Source organism: Balaenoptera acutorostrata, chromosome 4, assembly GCF_949987535.1.
Source record: "Balaenoptera acutorostrata chromosome 4, mBalAcu1.1, whole genome shotgun sequence".
Taxonomy (NCBI): domain Eukaryota; kingdom Metazoa; phylum Chordata; class Mammalia; order Artiodactyla; family Balaenopteridae; genus Balaenoptera; species Balaenoptera acutorostrata.
In genome coordinates, this window is record NC_080067.1 from 31,655,271 (window position 1) to 31,680,248 (window position 24,978).

Below are 24,978 nucleotides of genomic sequence, written 5' to 3' on the forward strand. Positions count from 1 at the left end.
GCAGCCAGGGCATTTTTTTTTAACCTTAGGATACAGGAGGACCAAAGGACTAAGAAAACAAAATTAACATCTTTTTAACATTCTAGGCACCGAGTTATATCATCTGACTCTCACTTGATTGTTACCAATAAGAAAAAAGTCAGACAGTGTTAAGTATCCCTTAAACAGTAGACAATCATTGAAAATGAAATATATAGCATTAATGTATTATAGGAATCAATTAAGAACAATTTCATATGACCCAAGGTAATCATCAAATTTTGAAAATACTTTAAACAAAATACACATAAGTGTAAGACACATAAAGAAATTCAAACAAGTCAACCAAAAAAAGGAAAACATTTTCATGAAAATAAATATTAACATTCTTAGATATTTTTCTAGAAATATGTATTTCTCACATAACTTTCACCATTATGAGAAGTAGATATTTAAGGAAAAATAAAAGTCATTTTCATTAAAGCTGTCAGGGCTGAAGCAAATATATTTTAAGAGTACTTTTTCAATTAACTATTCTTTAAAAAACAAAATTTCATTTGTAAAGTTTCAAACAGGGCTTAATCAATTAAGAAAACTTGACCTATTTATCATTTACAATAAATTTTGAAATAGGCAATACAAGATTTTATTTCATAAGAGTAAAAGGAATACTTTTGAAGTCTCTTTTCTGCGTAATAAAATGACTAAAGATAGCTTTCTTTCTTAACTTTTTCTACACAAAAAAAGTTTATAGATTTTGCCTGGATGGATTTTTATACTTATAATTTCCAGTACAAAACTAACAACAAGGATTTTATCATCCTTAATAGGAAAAGTAATGGGAATATATGTATACATATAGCTGATTCACTTTGTTATACAGCACAAACTAACACACCATTGTAAAGCAAGTATACTCCAATAAAGACGTTCAAAAAAAAAAAAGAAAAGTAACGTTGGCCAGACCCTTGGGTAGACAGAAATGTTATGGAATCTAATGACTCAGAAGGCAAACCTAAAAATATGTAGTCTGACGGTGTCTGGCAAGCCTATGCCAAATAAGGACTCCTGTTGCTTCAGTACTGTTGCTAATTACAAAAAAGCAAAACCAAGTAATAAATAAGTAATTCTGTCAAAGGCAGGCCTGTTCAATAACATTACGTAGAAACTTTTGTTTCTTCTTACCTGCTATTCACTATGGTGACTGTGATGAGAAATAAATCTTACTCAACTGGGGGAAGTAAAAGAAGAAAGTGCTGACGTGCACCACTCACAAGTTCTTGCCAACCAGTTCAACAGTCCAACTTGTTCACCACCTATGAAGTATGCGTGTCAAAAAATTTAACCTACAGTTGACACATACTTTAGATTCCACTAAAATTTATACCACAAATTTATCAGAAATATAAGGACAGAAGACAACTGATCTACAGAATCAATGGCAAAAGAGAAAAAAGGAAAGGGAAACTATTACAGCATATCACCAGAATTGAGACAATTCAACCAAACATACATCATGGCCTTTATTTGGGTCCTGATCTGAAAAGTCAACTGTAAAAGGGTATTTATGAGAAAATTAGGAAAATCTGAACACTAACTTGTATTTGTCAATATTACAGAATTATTGCTAATGTTTTAGTATGCTAATGGCATTGATACTTTTTAAAGAGTTCTTATAAGTTAGAGACAAGTAATAAAGTATTTACTCAATGAAAGGAAGTAATGTTTGTGATTTGTTTTAAAATTATTAGGGGTAGATGGGAGACAATGGAGGAAGAAGATAAAGAGTAAATAAGACTGCCCACGTATGATGACTATTAAAAGTGGGTTCCATTTATAAATGTTTGGAAAGCCCTACAATTAAAAAAAGAGAGAGTTCAACTTTATGCACAATCCCTAATCTTCCAATCAGAAAAATATTCAATATAAAACTCTTTTCAACAATCTGAATCATCTAAGTAAAAGGAAAAACAGAATAGACAGAAGAAATTTTCTAACTAGACAATATTATAATTTAAACAACTATAATTAGTACCCAATCCACCCACAACAACCAAAAGGATCAAGTGAGATGATTGAAGAAATGGGCTTGAATAATGGGTACCCATCAACCACTACCAAAACCAGTCTAAGATGGTGTCAAAGAAAAGATAAATGGAAGCCCAACTGTGACCAAACGTAAACTCTAAAGCCACTGCCTGACTCTTAGAAAACAGTTAATACAGTTTGCATGAGCAAGAAACATGTAAGGCATCTATAGAGTGTGGTCTATTACAACAACCATTTATCAAATGAAAATCACATCATAGCAAAAAAAAAAAAAAAACTTCTGTAATCATATTTACAAAGTCCCTCAAAATACCTAGCACCATAGTAAGGTTTAATAAATATTTGTTAAGTGGCTTAATATTTAGCCCCCTATGAAAATTTAGATGAATAACAGAATTTCTCCAAAAATCTAAATCTTTTTTATTTAGAAAGGCAAAAAAACAAAAAACACCCCGCTATGTTCTTTCTTACTAATGAACTTACAGCTCTGGGGAGGAAAAATGGCATTGTTAGTTAGTCTTTTTTTTTTTTTTTTTTCTCCAAATAGTTGTTGACATAATACCAGAATTCATCAATTTTTAGAGCTGATCTAATTTTTCTTTCCAAAAACAAATCATGGCTTTAAAACAGGAAGTTTTTTGGCTAATATATCCTATCTACAAAATGCTAAAAAAAAAAAAAAAAAAAAAAAAAAAAAAAAAAAAAAAAAATCAGCCCATAAATCCAGCTGAAATTCATTGTCTTAATAACAGGCATTACATTCAGTAACTCAGTGCCAGCCCAGCTGCCTTTGATCTCACTCAGAGGGATAATTCTCCTACTTCCCAAGAAACTTTCCCAGTCTTACTTTTAAATTTGCAAAAATCAAGAAAAATAATTCTACCACAGAAGGAGCTCTGAGTATATACTGTTCTTACTCTGTAATAACTCATTTTATGAAAGACATGCCCTTCATCTGTAAGGATCAGTGATGCTCAACTTTCTATCCAAGGAACACATTTTCTTAGGAATGGTTAGCATAGGGGCCAGCAAACTTTCACTGTAAAAGGCCACATAGTAAATATTTTAGGCTTTGTGGTCTACATACAATCTCTGTCACGATTCTCCTTTTTTCTTCCTTAAAACTTTTTTAAAATTAAAAAAAAATAATCCTTAGTTTTTTGGCTGGCTGTACAAGAACAGCCATGGGCCAGATTTGGCCTAAGGGTCATAGTTTGCCATTGTGGTTGGCCATAGGGATCTGACAACAAACTACTTGGGTTCCAGTTTCAGACCTACCATTTATTACTTGTTTGAAATTGGTCAGTTACTTAAACTCTGTGTCTCATCTGTTTCTCATCTATGTGTGTAATAATAGCACCTGATAGGCTTGCTGTGAGAATTAATGAGTTAATATATGTAAAGTGGATGATACACTTAAGTCCATACATATGTCTAATGACAGTATCTTATTATTTCCACTCAACAGATAAATGTGTAAGGGAGTTGATGTGCAAATCTCAGCAAGTTATGCAACTCAATCTTTTTCTCTACCAGAGTTATTCATTCAAGAACCAAATATCTCTTCCAACTCTCAAGATTTTATGATGCTAGTACAATACTGTCCCCTTACCCAAGATTTCTGTTACCCACAGGGTCAATCATGGTCTGAAAATATTAAATGGAAAATTCCAAAAATAAATAACTTATAAGTTGTTTAAATTGCACACCATTCTGAGTAGCATGGTAAAATCACTTGCCATCCCGTTCTGTCCTGCCTGGGATGTGAATCATCGCTCTGTCCAGTGTATCCTGTCCATTAGTCACTTAGTAGCCATCTCAGTTATCAGATCCACTGTCACAGTATCACACTGCTTGTGTCCAAGTCACCCTTATTTTACTTAATAATGGCCCCAAAGCACAAGAGTAGTGATGCTGGTAATTCAAATAAGCCAAAGAAAGCTGTAAAGTGCTTCCTTTAAATGAAAAGGTGAATGTTCTTGATTTAGTAAGGAAAAGGAAAGCACATGCTGAGGTTGCTAAGATCTACGCTAGGAACAAACCTATCTGTGAAACTGTGAAGAAAGAAAAAGAAATTCATGCTAGATTTGCTGTCTTGCCTCAAACTGTAAAAGTCATGGCCACAGTGCATGGTAAGTGCTTAATTAAGATAAAAAGGCATTAACTTTATACAATAAGATATTTTGAGAGAAACCACATTCACATAACTTTCATCACAGTATATTGTTATAACTGTCTATTTTATTATTAGTTATTGTTGTTAATCTCTTAACTGTGTCTGATCTGTAAATTAAACTTTATCATAGATATGTATGTACAGGAAAAAACAGAGTATATATAGGATTCGGTACTATCCACAGTTTCAGGCATCCACTGGGGGTCTTGGAATTTATCTGCCACAGATAAGGGGTGGAGGCAACTGTAATGGGGGAAAAAAATCTATGTAAAAACAGTTCAATTTAAACTGTGCACTAAAATAATTTAGCAAGTAACTGCAGATACACCTTCTCAAATCTTTTCATTTCTCTCCACCTCCAAGCAAGCTAACTCAAATCACGATCATCACTAGCCCAGGTTTTCACAATAGCCTCCTAAATCCCACTATACCCACTCCAATCATATCTTTACAAAGCAGACTTAATCTTTTCAAAAAAATTAGATATCTAATCATGTCACCCCATTGCTAAACATCCTTAAATGATTTTCCATTGCTCTTAGCACTGTGGCCAAGCTACTTTACCTCAATGTGGTCCTTGACTACCTCTATCCTCTCTAATCTCACCCACTATCTCTCTGCCCTTTGTTCTCTCTGCTCCAACTGCACAGTTTTTCTTTCAGTTCTCCAACAATGCCTGCTCCCTCCCACCCTGAGGAGAAGAGCCTATGCAAAACCTTTATCTAATGTCACCTCTGATCTCTTGATGCAACCACTGCCTGTTCAATTCATTGAGATTCTTACACATACGCCATTTCCTTGGGGGAAACTTCCCTGACCTACTCAAGTATGTCAGTGCCCATTACACATTTTCACTGCATTTTCTACCTCTCTTTTGGAGCACTTATGACAAATTGTATTTACATATTAATTTGCATGATTATTATTCAAGATTAAAGTCTCTTTCTCCGACTAGACTGTAAATTCCAGAAAGGCAGGATGTTTTTTGCTCAGCACTACACACCTCCAGGACCTATCAAAGTGTTTAGCATATAGTAGATTCTTAATAAATATTTGTTGAATGAGTGGATTCAGGAACAAGGGATGTTATATTTTATCTGTGTGGGTGTATAAAATAATTTGTTCCCAACAAAATCCTTATGTAGTTTGCATTATTACATCCAACTCATAGATGAAGAAAATAAGGTTAAATAGGTTAACTTAGCCAAAGTCACCCAACAAGTTACTAGCAAAGCTGGAAGTGGAACTTTGGGTATTCCTCAAACTCCATTTCTTTCCAATGTTTCATGTGGCCTCACTTGGTGGTAAGAGGTCAAGAGGCTAGAATCTGTTTAAAATTAAAATTAATATCTGTTTAAATGTACAGAAAAGAGATAACATAGCAAGCCTAAGACTTCAATCTTAGTTTGCAGGATTGATCCTCAGCTGGCATCTGGAAAGCTGGATTTGGAGAGGATTCCCACCATTCTCAGATAAGAACAGCTCATTGTATCTGAATTGTACAAACAAGGTATTTATGCTGAACACCAGCTTTCCTTCTAGGAGTTCGGAATTCTGGTACAGAGGTTGCCTCTATGACCAGCCCCGAATAAAAACCTTAGGCACTGAGTCTCTAAGGAGCTTTCCCAACAAATAACATTTCACATGTGTTGTCACAACTAGTTGCTGGAGGAATTAAGCTAATCCTCTGTGACTCCACTGGAAAAAGACTCTTGGAAGCTGTGTCTGGTTCCCCTGGACTTTGCCTATGTGCCTTTTCCCTTTGCTGACTTTGCTTGGTATTCTTTCAATGTAAAAAGTCATAGCTATCAATATGACGATATGCTAAATCATCTGTGTCCTCCTACTGAATTGCTGAACCTGGAAATTGTCTTGGGGATAGCTGACCCATTATGCTTCTAGCTACAGGCAGCATTTCTTCATCTGAAAGAGACACTATGGGCCTAATTGATTATGTCTGATACATGGCTGAGTTTTACATTCTGGGCTCAGAGGCCAGGCTAGAGACATACAGCAAAGACTCCAAATAGACTCCATAAAGGAAATATTTGGTAGATAAGACAATCATACCCTGCTCCTCCACTGATTGAGAAGCATTTCATTTTAACATAACATTACTCAAATACAAACTCAAAAATAAGCCAATGTGTGAAACTGCTGACCAAAACAAACAAATAAACAAAAACACAATCTTAACGAAAGAGGTGACGATCCCACTGTAACCTGTGCAGTTCATGTACAAGACATTATCGGACGTTTGGCCTGCTACATTAAGGAGAACTTTGACAAACATGGAGTTTGACCAGCATGGTTAGAGGTTTGGCAATCATTTCACATACTGAATAACTGAGGAAGTGAGAATTTTTCTACCTGAAATAAAAGATTCACCACCTCTCTACCTCACCATGTTTGAAGAGAAAAAAAAAAAATGGATTTCCTCTATTTTATTTTCAAAGAGATAATTGGCTAGGGGAAGAATTAATGGAGAGAAGGCAAATTTTCTATCAATACTGTCTTACTCTGTTCAGGCTGCTATAACAAAATACCACAGACGTGGTAGCTTATAAACAGCAGAAGTTTATTCCTCCCAGTTCTGGAGGCCGGATGTCCAAGATCACAGCACCAGAATGAACACGTTCTGGTGAAGGCTCTCTTCTTGGCTCATAACCAGCACCTTCTCCCTGTGTCCTCACACGGTGGAAGGGGCCAGGGACTCTGTGGGGTCTCTTTTATAAGAACACTGATCTCATTCATGAAGGCTCCGCCCTCATGACCTAAGTGTCTCCTATAGGCTCCACCTCATCGTCTTCAGATGTTAGGATTTCAACATATGAATTTTAGGGAGACACAAACATTCAGACCATTATAGTTACCAACCTGTTGACTAAAAAATATGGCTATTTTATGAAACACTTTCATCCATGGGAACTGTTATAGTGGGCAAATAAGAATAAGCTTTGGTCTCTGGATATTAGCTTAAGCAGACCTTCTAATGAATATCTTTCTCACAAATGGGATCGAATATTTCATAGTATAAGCGCCTTCATAATTTTATCATGGTGAAAGGGGATGGGGGATCTTTGGGACCTCTTTTATAAGAGCACTAACCCAATTCGTGATGACTCTACCCTCATGACTTAAGGATCTGCCAAAGACCTTTGCGGGTGAGGATTTCAATATACGAATTTTGGGTGGCCACAAACATTCAGGTCGTAGCAAATACAAAGTACAGTTAAAAGCACCCAGAATGAATAGACTGTCTTGGAAAAGCAGCATTTCCTATCTTTACAAGTATTAATATAAATAGCACAGGACCATTTTCCAGAATTTATGACTTGGAGAGCACAACTGATCCCTTCAAAAGTTATGAGATGCATACCTTGAATGTAATTTTAATGTCAAAGGAAAAAGGATCTGCCCTCTTCAAGCCAGAGCTGACTCAAATCTGTTGAATTCCAAGGGTTCAAAGGTTGCAGCAGGACTTCCCTGGTGGTGCAGTCGTTAAGAATCCACCTGTCAATGGAGGGGACACAGGTTCGAGCCCTGGTCCGGGAAGATCCCACATGCCGCGGAGCAACTAAACCCGTGCACCACAACTACTGAACCTGCGCGCTAGAACCCGCGAGCCACAGCTACTGCGCCTGCGTGCCGCAACTACTGAAGCCCGCGCACCTAGAGCCCGTGCTCCGCAACAAGAGAAGCCACCGCAATGAGAAGCCTGTACACTGCAACGAAGAGTAGCCCCCACTCGCGGCAGCTAAAGAAAGCCCCTGTGCAGCGAAGACCCAATGCAGCCAAAAATAAATTAATTTAAAAAAAAAAAAAAAGGTTGCAGCGACCTCCAAAATAGAAAGATGTACCAGTAATGAGAACCTCCTTTGAGTGGGATGATATAACCCATCTGCTGGCCAAATGCTTTAGCAGACAGTATGAACCACCTGCCAGAAATTTGGTCCCAAGGTTGTACGGTTTGTTCAAACAAATTATTGTGTTTGGTTTACAATCTGATCTACTGCTCTTTATTCCATATTATGCATAGGCACTAAAAGTATTTCCCAGACTCATCAGCAAAGGGCATCAATAATAAAGTTAATTACCAGAACAAAACAGCAGGGGCTGAGATCATATACTCCTAATTCACCTACAAATGGAAAAAAAAAAAAAAAAACCACACAAAAAAACAGTTGTCCTAGGGCAGAGAACATCCTGAGATGCACCTGTGGTCCATGTGAGACAAAGCTGCAAGGGTGAGGTGCCTGAGCCAAGATGACCTTTATTTCTCGATAATGGAAAACAAAAAAATCTTTTTAAAGACGTCTGCTTAACCTAAAGGAATGAAAATAAATCAATGTGGGACGCAAAATTAAAAGCAGACCTGACAAAGTGTGGAGGGGCTGAAAGGAAACAAATGAAAAGTCGTAACTGTAATTCATCATCTTCAACTACACAGAAACATTTGCTTCTCCCACTCCACATTGCCATGGACACATTATAATTATATATATTTTAAGAGGGCATTTTCCATTGTACCCAGGTAGCATAAAATGAGTACAATTAATCTGAGCAGCAGCCCATCCTCACCTGCCTTGAGAGTTTTATGGCATCTTTTCTGGCAGTTCAGAATCCTCCACCACAACTTGCTAGTTCCCCACAATGTCCAACAAGTTGAAGCTGCCATATAAAAGATTACTATAAAACCAAATCAGCACATTAGACATTTCAGGGACATAAAATTAAATGTAGATGATGTGACATCTACAACTATAAATACCTTCTCCTATGGAATTACTATAAGACTCCAAAATAAAGCTTTATTATTCACTTTGTGTTATAAAATGTCATAAACTATCATCTTTATATGAGAAGTGTCTTATTTCTTTGGAGTATATCCCAGAAAATAAAAGAAATATTCTAGTATTCACTATGCCAAGTTAGAGATTAAAACAATATATTTGTATTACACATGACTGCTTTTTCCTTCTCCAGCTACTTTTTGTAATTTAATTTTTGGACTGGGTGATAAAGTAGGAAATGATATTCTTTCCCAGCCCTTTCTCCCAGACATATAGCTGACTTTCCCTCAGGAGATACCGATGACATTGTTCTTATGGATGCTTCAAGAGATGTCAATGCATACAATACCAAACACTTTATAATCTATACCCCATTTTGCTTTTCTTTTCTCAATTTATTTACACTTAAAAAAAAAAAACAGTTCGCTAATTTCTTCAACCCCTCAACTCCCCAACTTTTGGCAATCACGAATCTGTTCTCTGTATCCATGAACATATATATATATGTGTACATATATATGTGTGTGTATATATATGTATATATGTATGTGTGTATATATATATATATAGTGTGTATGTATAAATATACATATGTTTTAAGATTCCACATGTGAGAGCAAACAGTATTTGTCCTTCTCTGTCTAACTTATTTCATTTAGCACAATGCCCTTAAGGTCCATCCATGTTGTCACAAACGGGAGGATTTCATTCTTCTCTATGGCTGAGTAATAATATTTCATCGTATATATGTACCACAATTTCTTTATCCGTTCATCTATCGATGGAAACTTAGGCTGCTTCAAAATCTTGGCTATGGTAAATACTGCTGTGATGAACATGACTGTGCACATAGCTTTTTGAATTAGTGTTTTCATTTTCTTCATATAAATAACCAGAAGTGGAATTGCTGGATCATATGATAGCTCTACTTTTAATTTTTTGAAGAACCTCTATAATGTTTTCCATAGTGGCTGAACCAAATTGACATTCCCACCAACACTGCACAAGGGAACCTTTTCTCTTATTACAGTCTTTATTTTAAAGTCTACATTGTCTGATATAAGTATAGCTACTCCAGCTTTCTGTTGGTTTCCATTTACATGGAATATCTTGTTCTATCCCTTCACTTTCAGTCTGTGTGTTTCCTTACATCTAAATGAGCCTCTTGTAGGCAGCACATAGATGAGTCTTGGCCTGTTGGTTTTTTTTTATTCATTCAGGCACTTTATGTCTTTGGATTGGAGAATTTAATCCATTTAAAGTAATTATTGATAGGCATGTGCTTATTGCCATTTTGTTCATTGTTTTCTGGCTACTTTTGTAGTTAAATATTTTTTTGCATCTTTTAAAAAGAATTTACATATCTTTGAGATATTTTCAAATGGAATCCGGCAGCACAGTATTCCATTACATGGATGAACCATAATTTAATTACCACCATGCTAGTGGCAGATATTAAATTATTTCCAATCTAATAATGTACTAAAAAAATCTGCATTTGATAATGATGTACATAAGTAATTTCTTACATGTAAGATTGTATCTGTAGAATAAATTCAAAATAGAATTTCTGAGTCAAAAATTTCCTCCCATTCACTATCACTATTATCATTTGACTTTGCTTTGACATATGATTTCTGCCAGGCAAAATTTCTTTTCCTACAACATTGTTTTTATCCGCCATTAACTCTTACATTCCTAGGTTCGTGTTATACTTTAAAAAGTCTTTCCACATGTTATAATTATAAAATAATTCTTCCATATTTTATTCGTTATTTTATATATATATATTTTTTTTTTTTTTTTTTTTTTTTAAAAATTTTTTTTTTAACTTTTTTGGGTTTATTTTATTTATTTATTTATTTTATTTATGGCTGTGTTGGATCTTCATTTCTGTGCGAGGGCTTTCTCTAGTTGTGGCAAGTGGGGGCCACTCTTCATCGCGGTGCGCGGGCCTCTCATTATCGCGGCCTCTCTTGTTGCGGAGCACAGGCTCCAATCGCGCAGGCTCAGTAATTGTGGCTTACGGGCCTAGTTGCTCCGCGGCATGTGGGATCTTCCCAGACCAGGGCTCGAACCCGTGTCCCCTGCATTGGCAGGCAGATTCTCAACCACTGCGCCACCAGGGAAGCCCTATATTTTTTTTATATTTACTTTTTTTATCATGTGGCTGAAGTTGAACAAATGAAATGCTGAACCTGTTGAGGCTCTCTCTCATATTATTCCAAACAAGGAAGTCCTTGGGTTCCATTCTGAACTTTATAGATAGATAGATAGATAGGTAGATAGATAGATTTTTTTTTTTTAGAATTTTTTTTTTAGCTCTCTCATTTTATTTTATTTTGTTTCATTTCATTTCATTTCAGTCCGCTCAGCATGCAGGATCTTAGTTCCCCGACCAGGGATCAAACCCGTGCTCCCTGCAGTGGAAGCGTGGAGTCCTAATCACTGGACAACTAGGAAATTCCCTCCATTCTGAATTATTAAAACCTATGTCAAATTAACACATTAATGTTTTAGAGAGAAATAGTAATTATTTCAACTATGACTGCAAGGTGACCTATGATTTTTTAAAGACAGGAAAAAACCAAAAAAATGTCTCAAAATATACAAATGCTGAGAACACTAAAAGTTAACAGGAACATAATACTGTCCCATAATTTGTTTTTTTGTAAGTAAAACTGGCTTTATAACACTATTTTGATTGGATATAAAGACCCACATAAAAGGTTCTCTACGTGCTCCTGTCTGCCACACTGACAAAAACTCCCTTAAGATGGAATTATCTCTGACCCAATCAGCTCCCTGTTGTCTAAGTGCCTGATATTCCTCCCTTCTTATTTCTTCTTTCAGTTTTGAATAGTGACTTTCTTGAATTCTGAACCAGGTCATGTGTTAAAAGGCATACATTGATGATTCTCACCGACAAGTCATTGTTGAACAAGCCTGTGGCTGATCAACCTCAGGACCCTGAGATAGCCAGCCTCCCAGAATGGCCTCAGTCACATCAGTCATGGTTCATCAGAACCCCTGCACCACACTTCCAGATCTAGGTTAATTCCATAGGGTGGGGATGGTGCAGTGTGGGTAAGCATGCACCTCAACATGGGGCTCAGAACTCTTGAAGGACAGCAGCAGAGGAAATCTACCCAATTGACCTTTCACCCTATCTCATACAAAACAATATAAAGCCCTGAACATGTTAACTTTTCTAAGTTCAGTGCCCACTATAATGTGTATGATAGGTCAGTTTTAACAGGAAGCCAAAGACCCTTCTGAACATGTGTTTATATTCTCCTGGTGCCTGAAGTACAGTTTAATTCAAGTTTGAAATTAGGGGAAAAGAATTCAAAAAGATTGGTATCATATAGCAAACACAATTATATGATTAAAATAAGTCCTTATAAAGAGCCAATTATTTTAAGTGTTTGATTTCAATCCATTATCATTCAGGCAATAAAGAGATAGAAAGATGTATACTGGTACATTACCTGTGTTCAAGTAAAATATTTAATTTGATATGTAACACATAGTTGACAGTTATTTGTTGACTTTAATGATTTCTGTGATAACCGCCCCACCCCCACCCCTGCCCTCTAAACACCACCCCTGAGGCCATTTAACCTCCATCCAAGAGTTCACACCAACCTCTTCTCAGTCCTCAGGTTCTTCCATTCCAAGCTCTTCTGCAGAGACATGTTCCTTTCCTTAATAACTGGGTTGTCTGTCCTTCACTTTTCCCATCAGTGATCAGATACCTATCATGACATATTATTTCAATAGACGACTAGAATCTGGTTTTGTACCTTCTTCCTCAATTTTAGATCCTGTCAAAATATTCCAGTCTCAGAGCTGGCACCCCAAACGCTTACCAGGAAAGGCCATATGTGCTGCCTCAGACTGTGCATGGCTTACCATTCTCAAGATGTGCCCAGCGCTAATCTCACAACTTCCAAGTTCTCTGCTAACCTTCTACTGTCCAAAATTTACTCCACAAGAAGAAAATCTGAATCATGGACATAAGCATTCACTAACAGAGTTCCATTCCCCTGAATGTTCTTTACCCTTTAGACATGTTTCCTAGTTTCTTTTTCAGAGAAAAGTTTTTGTTTACTCATTCTTGGAACATTCTACCTCTGGCCCTCCTACACCCATTTTAGTTTCCTCCCATCTCTGGGGATTGCTGAACTTCGAAGATTCAACTGGTTCCTTAATTCAGACACTCCCAGTCTGGTCCATCATGCTGATGTCCTTGCCCAGCAGTTCTCAAACGTCAGCTTGCATCAGAAATACACAAAGCCTTATTAAAACATGCATTTCTGGACCACACCCCCAGAATTTTTGACTTGCTATGTCTTAGGAGAGGTTCAGAAATAATTTCTGTGCACCAGGCATCCACACCAGGAGATGCTGATAATGCTGAACAAGGATCGCATTCTAAGAACTACGTCCTAGGTAGGCCAGTGACTATACACACTTCGGTATCTCTAATTCTAGATAACAGCCCAATGAGGAGGTTAAACAATGAAGAAAGAAATCAAAAGTAGCTGGGGGGGTAGTGCCATAGAAGAAAAAAAATTTAGGGGGGCCTCAAAGATGGGATAAGACTTAGCTAGTCAGAAATGAGGAGGAAATTATAGTGTTTTCAGTATCCAGAATGACAGGAAATGGTTAACTGCAAATCATAATTTAGGAGCGAGAGAGACCAGCTGGCAGCCGAGATGTGGCAGACCATGGAGGCCAAGGCCAAGGGCACCGAGCTCTGTAAGGGACAGGAATGCCACAGAAGGGTTTGAGCAGAGAATTAACATTGTTAAGGTGCCGTAATTTCATTCACTCCTTCAAAAAATATTTATTGTACACCTACTACATGCCAGACACTGTTCGAGAGTTTGGGGATTCCAGAGAGGACACAAGAGACAAAAAATAAATCTTTGCCGTCATGGAGTTTACATTCTAATGCAGGGGGACAAAAAACAAACAAAAAAAAACTTCATCTAACTTGCACGGCTAAAGAGAAAGGAGGAAGGGGCATAGGGAGTCTTGGATTGTTGGCATTTGGGACAGCATAATCAAGTTGCACGGAGAGGGTGATGTGAAGTGAAGGAAGTGAGTGAGCTCTGCAGGTATCTGAGGGGATGCTTTCCTGTTAAGTGGAAAGAACAAATACAAAGAATGAATGAGCCAGTTTCAGGACTCATACGTGCTTGGGGGAGAGAGGGGAGTACACTACAGGCACCAGAATACAGAGGAGACTAAGCAAGGGAGAAAATGAGATGCGTCCAGAAATCAGAGTGACGAGATTGTGCAGGGCCTAGGAGGTCATTGCAAAGACTGTGGTTTCTACTCCAAATGCAATGGGAAGCTCTTAGAGGATTTTGAGTCAAAGGATGACATAATAGTTGTTCAAATACTACTACTATTACTATTACAACTACCACTGCTGCTGCTGCTGATACTAATACTAATAATAGTGTCTACCATGTAGATACTATTAACTCTTTCAATCCATACACTACAGCTATTCCAATTTTATATTTAAATAGGTTGCCCAAGATTAAACACACCATAAATGTCAGGACCTAGATAAGAACCCAGACAGCCTAGCTCCAGAGTCTGTGCCCATAACTGCAATGCAATACTGCATTCCAAAATCTGACTAAAGTTTAACAGGCTCATTCTGGTTGCTATGACTGAAAGAGGTCAAGGGTAAAATTAGGAAGCCTGACTGGGAGAAAATGTACAACAATAATCTAGGCCATGGCACTTCCCTGGTGGCGCAGTGGTTGAGACTCAGCACGTCCAATGCAAGGGGGCCAGGTTCCATCCCTGCTCGTGGAGCTGGATCCCGCATGCCTGCCGCAACTGAGAGTTCACATGCCACAACTAAGAAGCCCGCATGCCACAACTAAGAAGCCCACATGCCGCAAATAAGGAGCCCACTTGCTGCAACTGGGACCCGGCGCCACCAAATAAATAATCTAGGCCACGGGGACATGCACCAAGGAGTAGCAGTAAAGAAGGTAAAAAGTGATCAGTCTGGATATGCTTTGATAGATTAAACAAGACTGACTGACATTAAATGTGGGATTTGAAAGAAAGGTGTGAAGGACTCCAGATTTATTTAAGAAGACTCACCTTAAAAGATTAGTCTGCTGCATGGGTAAAATGGTAAGAAAATGTTTAAATCAAAAGCGATTACTGTGACCTTCAAGATGATACAAAAGCTAAATGCCACACTCCCTGTCCTGAAGGGGATACAGTCCTTATAACTTCTCTTTCGTTACTGGTGTGCTCCTGGAGCAGTTATGGACCCCAACTATTGACAAACTAAACATAAACGAAGTAGTTTATTTTAATACATAAAATAGGATCATGGCTGAGCTCACCCTAAAATGTAAAGCTTTTCTGTACTTCATAATAGTTATTTAGATTTTCACTAGTTTTAGGCAGAAATCAAAATGCAGAGGTTTTCTCTCTTTTTTTTTTAATCTATTTTTGTAGAATAAGCAAGGCATACTTGCACATTCCTGTATAAATGCCATCACTTTAAGTCATTAGTAAGAAATGCGTTAGATTAGATTAGAACATGTACGTAGGGATTAGAACATGTACGTAGAAAAGCAACTGGGGAAAGAAATATCAGCTGCTGGCAAAGAGCACTGTTAGAGGAAGGTCACTGTGAAAACGTTGATCCCTCCCCCTCTCTTTCCCCATCTCCTGAACAATCATAGTCAATTAATACCTCACCCACTGGTTCCTCAAAAAGAAGAACAAAAACACAGCAAGGCATGAAGTAGTCATAAACAACATACATATTTAAAGCAGATGTTAATAGAATAGCTCCCTTTTGAATGCGATCTAATCTCAGCAGTATAAATCCAGTTGTGGGGAGATGCTCCTGTATGCTGGGTCAGGGTGTATCTGAATGAGTCAGCAGCTCACTCAAGGACCCTGTGTATCAGGGACAAAGATCCCCTAGTTGGAAAGCTTGGCCAGTGTCACATGGGGCCAGCTGCTGCAAAGACTCCTCGAAAGTCCAAGCTCTCAAGAAGCCTCTCCACACCAGAATCAAAGACATTCCCACTGCTGAAGGGGTGCTAGCATGACTCATCAGAGAGCTGCTCTGATGAACAGGGATAAACATTCAGTATTTCTTAGCATAGGGGTACCTCTCCAACATTCCTCACTCCCTCTTAATTCCAAAATTTCTCAAAGTAGAGGAAAACTCACAATAATGTCATTAACTGGTATATTGTTAAATATTCATATGCCTCAAAGAATCTGGATTAAATGACACTGTATTTTTTCAGAAATAAACAACGTAGCTTAAAACAAGAATAGAGAAGATTTCTCAGATTCACAAATTACTCTCTGTTAGCATTTTTGGTCATTGAGAATTCCACTTATTTAACCTGTGGAGTCTCTATCTTTTTTTTTTTTTTTAACATCTTTATTGGAGTATAATTGCTTTTCAATGGTGTGTTAGTTTCTGCTGTATAACAAAGTGAGTCAGCTATATGTATACATATATCCCCATATCCCCTCCCTCTTGCGTCTCCCTCCCACCCTCCCTATCCCACCCCTCTAGGTGGTCACGAAGCACCAAGCTGATCTCCCTGTGCTATGCGGCTGCTTCCCACTAGCTATCTATTTTACATTTGGTAGTGTACCTATGTCCATGCCACTCTCTCACTTCGTCCCAGCTTACCCTTCCCCCTCCCCATGTCCTCAAGTCCATTCTCTATGTCTGCGTCTGTCTTTATTCCTGTCCTGCCCCTAGGTTCTTCAGAATCTTTTTTTTTTTGATTCCATATATATGTGTTAGTATACGGTATTTGTTTTTCTCTTTCTGACTTACTTCACTCTGTATGACAGACTCTAGGTCCATCCACCTCACTACAAATAACTCAATTTCATTTCTTTTTACGGCTGAGTAATATTCCATTGTATATATGTACCACATCTTCTTTATCCATTCATCTGTCAACAGACACTTAGGTTGCTTCCATGTCCTGGCTATGGTAAATAGTGCTGCAATAAACATTGTGGTACGTGACTCTTTTTTGAGTTATGGTTTTCTCAGGGTATATGCCCAGTAGTCTGATCTTTCTCTAAACACTTTTTAATAGAAATCATTGTATAAAATACTATAATTAAGCAAAGAATTCCAAACAAATATAACCTCTTCCTGATGCTTCATGTTCATTTCTTACTGCACCTTCCAGTGATACAGTAATTCCCCAAAATGCATCTCATTCTCCACAGCCATTTTTCCCCATAATGAGGGGGCCCAGACATTATTTTTCACATGCTGTTTCAGATCTTTAATTTCTTGGTCTCCATTTTGATGTCTGAGTGTCAGAATGCCTGCTTCCACCAGTAACACAGCACGTTTCTCCAGTTACCTCCCCCTTATAATTTTTATACTATATTATGTACGCAGAGGTAGAGAATTCATTTGTTCATACTGTGTATTAAATAAGTTAAAGATGGCTTTCCCATCTTTAATCATAAGTAATATAAAGAAACAGCTGGAGGTTATATTAATCATGGCCAAAAAAAGAAAAGTACAAACTATATTAAAATTAAAATTGCTGTATTTTATAAGTGTTCACCAATAATAAAATGATCACTACCACACGAAGTCTTCAGACATTTATCTTGCAGCCTGCTTAAACTATATATACTCCCCAGATGCAGTTTACAAAATAAGATCTAACACTAAGGGGGTTCTACTTTATATTGAAAGAAAAGTCAGGCTGCCCTAAAACAGTCTCAGGCTGAAGTAGTGAAAAATATCTCAGGCTTCCACGGTATTTGCTGAAAATTTGTGTTGCTTTGATATTTATTCGAGTGGCACAGAAAAATTTCAAAACTCCTTCTGGGGAAGAAAATACACACACAAACATGCACACACCCTACCTACAAATTCATCTGCCAAAATAAAACAAGTAGTATTTGATGAGAAGAGAACCCTCTAGACAAAAACTCCATACTCTTCATCCTCTAGAAGATGTAATTTTGGACCCTGCATGTGTAATACAGTCACCTAAAGAGCCCAGAACTCATCTCAGACCAATTAATCATTCATAATCTCTGGGTTCTTCTTATTCACCCTTTCAGAAAGGGAGATCACCGTGGTCGGAGAGAAACTCTTGTGCATCCAAGGAGGACCACAGAGGCAGGGGGAGCAGGAAATTTCAGCCTGTGATAGGAAAAAGGAGCCCCCATCCTCAGAAGATGTTTATATTCCTGAACTACAGATTTAAGCCTTGACTCCACTCTACCTCTGAGCTCTGCAAATAATCCTCAACGACTTCTATCTTCATTCTTTCAACAACTAGTTATTAACCATTCTCTGTGAACCACGCACTGTACTAAATGTTAGAGATACAATCGTAAAAAAAAGCGTACACTAGAAATGAAGATAATCTAAACTCCAGGAGCAGATGCATCTCCAACTCCTAGCTGACACATAGCAGACACTCAATAAATAGTTTTGGAAGAATCAATCGCTGTCTTCGTGGATCTTACAATATAGTGGGGGGGTAGTAGGGCTGGGGTGGCAGATAGTAAGTAAATAATTGCATAAATAAGTACAAGTGGAAATGATGGTAAATGTTAAAAATGAATTCGAACAAGAATGAGGTGAGAGATTTTAACAGAGGAAGTTGTTTTAAATTGGAAGGTGAGGGAAGAACTCTGAGGAACTAGATTAAAGCTGAGACCTGAAGGAAAGATGACTCCAGGTGAAGAAATGTGCTATTTATATATAAGAGGGTGGAGTTCAATATAATCCAGCAATATCGACATTGCAGAGGCCCCCTCTTTGTCCTCTATTCTGGGTTTTCTCACTTCTGCCCCTAGAGAGTTAGAGGATTGGTAACAATGTCCCTTACTGTGTCACTGACCAAATGTTGCTGTCAGAAAAGCAATTACCGGGTTACAATTTAACACCATTCCTTCCTTACTTTTCAAAAGAGGAAGAAAATATTTATCCCTTTGAAAGTAACTCTAAATTAACCACAACTGAAGCTACCATCTACTGTTATTTAACGTTCTTCATAAAAAGAAACCATTTTTTTCTAAACAGATTTTTGTCACTTAAACCAATGTGTGCACAGTGTTTTCTTTTTCCACTAAGTAGACAATTAGAGAATCCAACATGTTTCCGTGTTTGATTCAATTAGCCAAAAGATTTAGTGCCAAATTCACTGTGCAGCTGTACCAAACCATCGTCCTGATGCTTCCCTCTACTATTTTTTTTCCTCCCTTCGCCTATTCGTTTTCAGTCTCTTTTTCCTGTATTTCTTCCTCCATCTGCTTGTGAAAACTAAGAGTGGCACATATCAGAATCTCTAGGGACCTTTTTCCAACTCCAGGGTAGCTGCATTTTTATGCAAAGGATCATCAGTGAAAATCCTACGAAACCCAAACCTCTCGTCTCACAAGATTAATTTTCCCACCGAACTAAAAGGAAAGCAGAGGGAGACGGGAGGACTTTCCGGTCACATGTATCTCCCAGTGCTTGTCTTTAAACATAATTTAAGCATAAAAAAATAACAATAAACACTAAATTCACAACAAAGCTTTTTGATTAATAGACTGCATCAAAGTATAAGAGAAGGGCATGGTCAACACATTCTGCTCTCCTGCCAAATCAAATGCACCGATGCCTTGGTGCAAACCACAGCTGACTCGGGGGTGCACTGCAGCAGTACTAAGCCTATAGTCACGAAGCTACATTCCCCCCACACTATTTGTTCCCATCTTACTTGCTTTGGTTACATGACAATTTCTGTAAACTTAAAATTCTGCTTCAAGCCGCTCTGTAACTTTTCAGCACTTTACCATTTTGCAGAGTGCTGGTTTCCAAACTCACAGCTCAGTGAATCACAGCAGCTGTTTTGGCCTTCTTCCTAGAGTTTAACATTCGGACTTTCCTTGCAAAGTTTCTGTTGTGGTGGCGTGTTTCTCAGCACTCACACTCTACTGAATAAACACCTCGGTACCAACATCAGAGGCACAAAAAAGACTATAAATTTAATAACGGTGATTATTAAAATAACTGTAAAATAGTCACCAAAATCCTTCACAAGGAAGTTTTAATCCATGTAAACAAGAGGGAGAATATAAAGAATGGCTGGTAGAGTTATTCCTAATTGATGCAGGCTCCGGCAAATTTAAACTTTTTTTTTTTTCTTTTCGGCCGTGCCGCGCAGCTTGCAGGGATCTTAGTTCCCTGACTAGGGATTGAACCCGTGTCCCCCTGCAGTGGAAGTGAGTAGTCTTAACCACTGGACCACCAGGGAACTCCCAAATTTAAACTTTTAACATGTAAAGTGTTAACTCCTCTGTTCCTCTCACATTCCCCATCCAATCAATCAATCTGCAAGTTCTACCAGCAGGAGAGAATCCAGCCTCGCATACCCACCTTCTCTGTGACCATCATCTCCTCCCTGGACAATGAAATGGCCTCCTAAGGGATCTCCCCGCATTCACCCATGCCCACTTCAATCTTCTCTACATGGCCACCAACCAAGACAACACGTCTACAGTTCTGTCTCTTGAGGGCCGCAGTGTACAGCTGTGCAGTTGCACTGCACCCAGCCACCCAACAGAGAAGCCAAAGGGGAGATGGGGCTGAAACCCAGCCCCACTCCATTCACAGGTGGTAACTTATTCTAATTCACACAGATCTTGTCTCTTTTTGACTCAAAATAGTTCGACAGTTTCCTTCTTTTTCTCCATAAAATCCAAACTCCGCACCATAGTCCCCAAGTCCCTAAGCAACCTGGTCCTGTCATTCTCATCTCCTCTTGCAGCACCAGCCCCTTCCTGTCCCACTGCAGGCACGTGGGAAAATGTGCTGTTCCACGCACACATCAAGCACATTCTACACTCAAGGCATTTGCCCTTGTGATCCCTGCTGCCTGTAAGTCTCGCTCTTCTCCTAGCAAAATCCCCTCCCATCAGGTCTGTGCTCAAATGTAACCAGTACGAAAAGTTTTCTCTGAAAGCAGCACCTAAAATGGCATTTCTGACCTCAGCATTCTTGCCCCAATCTCATTTTACTTTTCTTCTTAGTACTTGAATCCACTAGATACATCTATTTATTGTCCCTTCTCATTCCACTAAGATGTACACTCCGTTGATGTGAATATGCGGCTCACAGAAGAAATAGCAGTGACTAAAAAAATGAATGAAAACTTCTAGTTTGGCAAGTAAAGAAATAAGTCACCATAAATTTAAGAAATTAAAAAAGGAGGATAGAGAGAAGCAAAACTTATTTTTCCCTAAAAATTAGAAGAGATTCTTTAAAAAGTAATGCTGCTGAGAATTTCCTACTGCAGACCATCTGGTACCCTGTTAGGGGAGACGGCAATCCACACAACCTTCTGGAAAGTGACTCAAGGATGTGGAACAAGAGATAGAAGAGTTCATACCCTTTGATTTCAGTGTCTTGTTTCTTGGACCTATCCTGTAAAAACAGAAACCAAAACTCATTTCTGAGAACATCCCTACAATATTATTTCTGTTGGCACAAAATAGCAAACTATATATCCAATATTGTTACATACTGAATATTGTTATATACCTAATAACAGGATAGTGGCTATAAATATTATGGAATAATCTCATGACAGTTATCAAAATGTTACTTAAAATTCATGACTTGAAGATTATTCAAAGCCATGGGAAAATACTTACAATATAGTGTTTTGTGAATAACATAGAATAAAAAATTATCTCTTTATGCTTGTCAATATGTGTAGGTATCCTGATTTTATAAAGAAAACATATGAGGATATATGAACAGGAAAAAAAAAATACTATCACAATATTTTACATTGTTTACTAATGATAGTGAGATCAAGAACAAATTTCATCTCCTTAAATGTCTTCATTTTCAGTTATAAGCACTTATTTTCATTGTAACCAAAAATGCAAATTTTTAAGTGAAGTTATACCATTTTCATGAAGTTTGTTATATCCTAGTTCTTAGGGATTCCTACTGGTGCTTCACCATTTCTTACAAAAGATCTGTCATTTCTTACTAAAGCTTTCAGAATGATTTATAGATAAAATCATTATGAGAGAAGGTTAAACTGACTGCATACTGGGCACATGTTACAGTAGTGGGCACATGTCATCAAAATAAATCCAGATTCACCAAAGGTTTATTTTCTTCTTCATCAAAACGAAAGCAAAAATTTTGGAGGTGTTTCACTTAAACACACACACACACAAAACCAAAAAGCTAAAATTCCCATGGCAGCATATTAAACCTACATAAGTAATTATTAACCAAATCCAGCCATTTCCAATCTAGTTCTGTCTGCTTATTCATTTTAACATTGCAGTGTATGTATTTATCACCTGGAATTGTCACAAACAATAAGCAAAACAAATGTAATTAAAAAAATAATAAATGTGTAGTTGGGAAGAACCTAGAAAAGTCAAATAAGATGAAACACGTTTGCATGTCCCAACTCTAAGAAATTTTAAGGAAAAACAACATTCAAAGTCTAATGCAAGATAATCTTCTGTAGATTTGCTCAGAAGAAGTTTCAGCCACAAGCTTATTTATAGTTTCTGCTATGAGTAGAGAAACTACAAAGGTAAGAAAAATGTTACCTGAAAACCAAGCTTTCAAATAAAAATCACTAAAAATAAATGTATAATTATGAAGTGTAGCTATGGTGATCCACAAAGGTTTTGAGTTTTGTTTTGTGGGGGTTTTTTTTGTACTTTTGCTTCCATGAATACTTAAGAAGTGGAGTCAAATAAAATCCTTCCTTCCTAAATGAGCCAGAATTTTTCCATTATCTCTTGACCTTCTCAAATTCCAGAAGCCTTGAGTAAGCCCCAGTCGTTTCATCTCAGAAAAGTCGCTTTAGCCAGCTAAGTACTTACTGAAATTAATAGGGTGTTGTATAAGATGAAAGGACTAGAAAATAAAATTAAAAACTAGCTGAAAGTCAAACAAACACTACAAAATGGTAATTAGAGATAAGCTGCACTACATAAGTTATGATCCACTGGCCTAAAAATGGAGGGCAAGGGGAGGTAAATTCCTCTATTTTATGGTTTTATTTCATTTTTCCACGACTGTCTTCAGTAATTGTTGAAATTTGGGAAAGTATTCAATAATCTTCAAACTTTATAACAGAGTCCATGTTAACAAGCAGAGCACGTGTTTCACGTAATGCTGAGCCCATACTTGCATTCTTACTTTCAAAAAGACTTATAAATTTCTAAAATTATTGAATAATTTATCAAGCTGCAAGGAGAACAATTACTGAAGAAAGTCATGGGAAAAATAAATATTAAAGCTACATTTCTGGGCTTCCTTGGTGGCACAGTGGTTGGGAGTCCACCTGCCAATGCAGGGGACACGGGTTCGAGCTCTGGTCCGGGAATATCCCACATGCCGCGGAGCAACTAAGCCCGTGTGCCACAACTACTGAGCCTGCGCTCGAGGCCCGCGAGCCACAACTACTGAAGCCCACACACCTAGAGCCTGTGCTCCGCGACAAGAGAAGCCACTGCAATGAGAAGTCTGTGTACCGGAATGAAGAGTAGCCCCCGCTCGCCACAACTAGGGAAAGCCCGTGCGCAACAACGAAGACCCAATGCAGCCATACATACATACATACATACATAAATGAATAAATGAATAAATAAATAAATAAATAAATAAATTTATTAAAAAAAAAAACAAACTACATTTCCCCAACTCCTTTGGAGCTAAGCTTCTAGATGAAAATCATGCCCCTCCTTTTCAGATGCATTCCTGTGAAATTTGGAAGACAGATGGTCTTCCCACCACTGCTGGCCGATTCCATTGGTAAATACGGTCAGGAAGGTACCTCAGGGTTCCTGTCTTCCACTTTGTGGAGGGAGGGATGGAGGGCAGGAGGGAGACACAGATAGATATGCAGCAGAGGCAGTGGTTGAATTCTTTCTAGAGTCCAGTCACCAGCTTCCGGTGCAGAAGAAGTCAATGGAGAAAGCTTCCTGATCCCAGGATTACATTTACAGCAGCATACTCGCGTGGCAGTAGTTCTGATGGAGGCCTCCTGATTCCCCCCACTTGGGACTGAGGTGGTAACCTCCGAGCCTGGTTAGCTCTCTCTGCTGTTCTAGGAATCAATGCTGGAGGCTCAGCCTAAAGCCTCCTCTTCCAGCCTTTCCAACAACTGCATAAACCCATAATTACTTTTGTTAAATAATTCCCTTCTGCTCAAGATATCTAGAATGGTCTCTCTTTCCTGAATGGAATGGACAAACACAGGTGCCCACTCGCCTTGTTAGTTGTGACTGGGGTGACATGGGTTATCTGACTACCCCTCTGTAGGGCCTACAGGCAAAGAAACCTCCGGAGGCTTGGAGGTCTGAGACACAGCAATTCACAGACTTGGTACCAACAACAAGAGATACTGTCTCTGTCCTCTTGCAGTTTAAAATCCAGCGGAGAATATGAAGTTAATTCACATGAAAAGTCTGAAAATAACATACTAAATCCCTAATTAAGTAACAGATTATAAGCTAGCAAATAATGTTGCAGGAGTCCAGCATGGAGGGAAGAACAAAGAACTAGGAGATACCTTGCATATACCACTTAATACCTTCAGATGCACTTTCTTGGTCTGGAGAAGCAGAAACAGTATTGAGGGAAAGATCATCTTTAAGAAAGTTTCCAGTTCTAATAAGATGATTTTTGGAGAATAATGTGGAAAAATGTCATAAAAAACAGCTTCATGAATGGGCAAAACAGAGGACTTAAAAATGTTAAGTAGGGGGGACCTCCCCGGCGGTCCAGTGGTTAAGACTCCACACTTCCACCATTGGGAGCACGGGTTCGATCCCTGGTTGGGGAACTAAGATCCTGCACGCCCTGCGGCGAGACCAAAAAATTAAAAATTAAAAAAAAAAAAAAATGTTAAGTAGGATTTTGACAGTGAGAAGAAATTG

At 38.1% G+C, this 24,978-nt stretch overlaps 1 protein-coding gene across 2 annotated transcripts in view; it reads right to left on the reverse strand.

The window, feature by feature from the left end:
* PLOD2 (procollagen-lysine,2-oxoglutarate 5-dioxygenase 2) overlaps positions 1-24,978 on the reverse strand; it is a 107,170-nt gene that overhangs the window by 67,710 nt on the left and 14,482 nt on the right. The gene's annotated exons all lie outside the window — the stretch shown is intronic.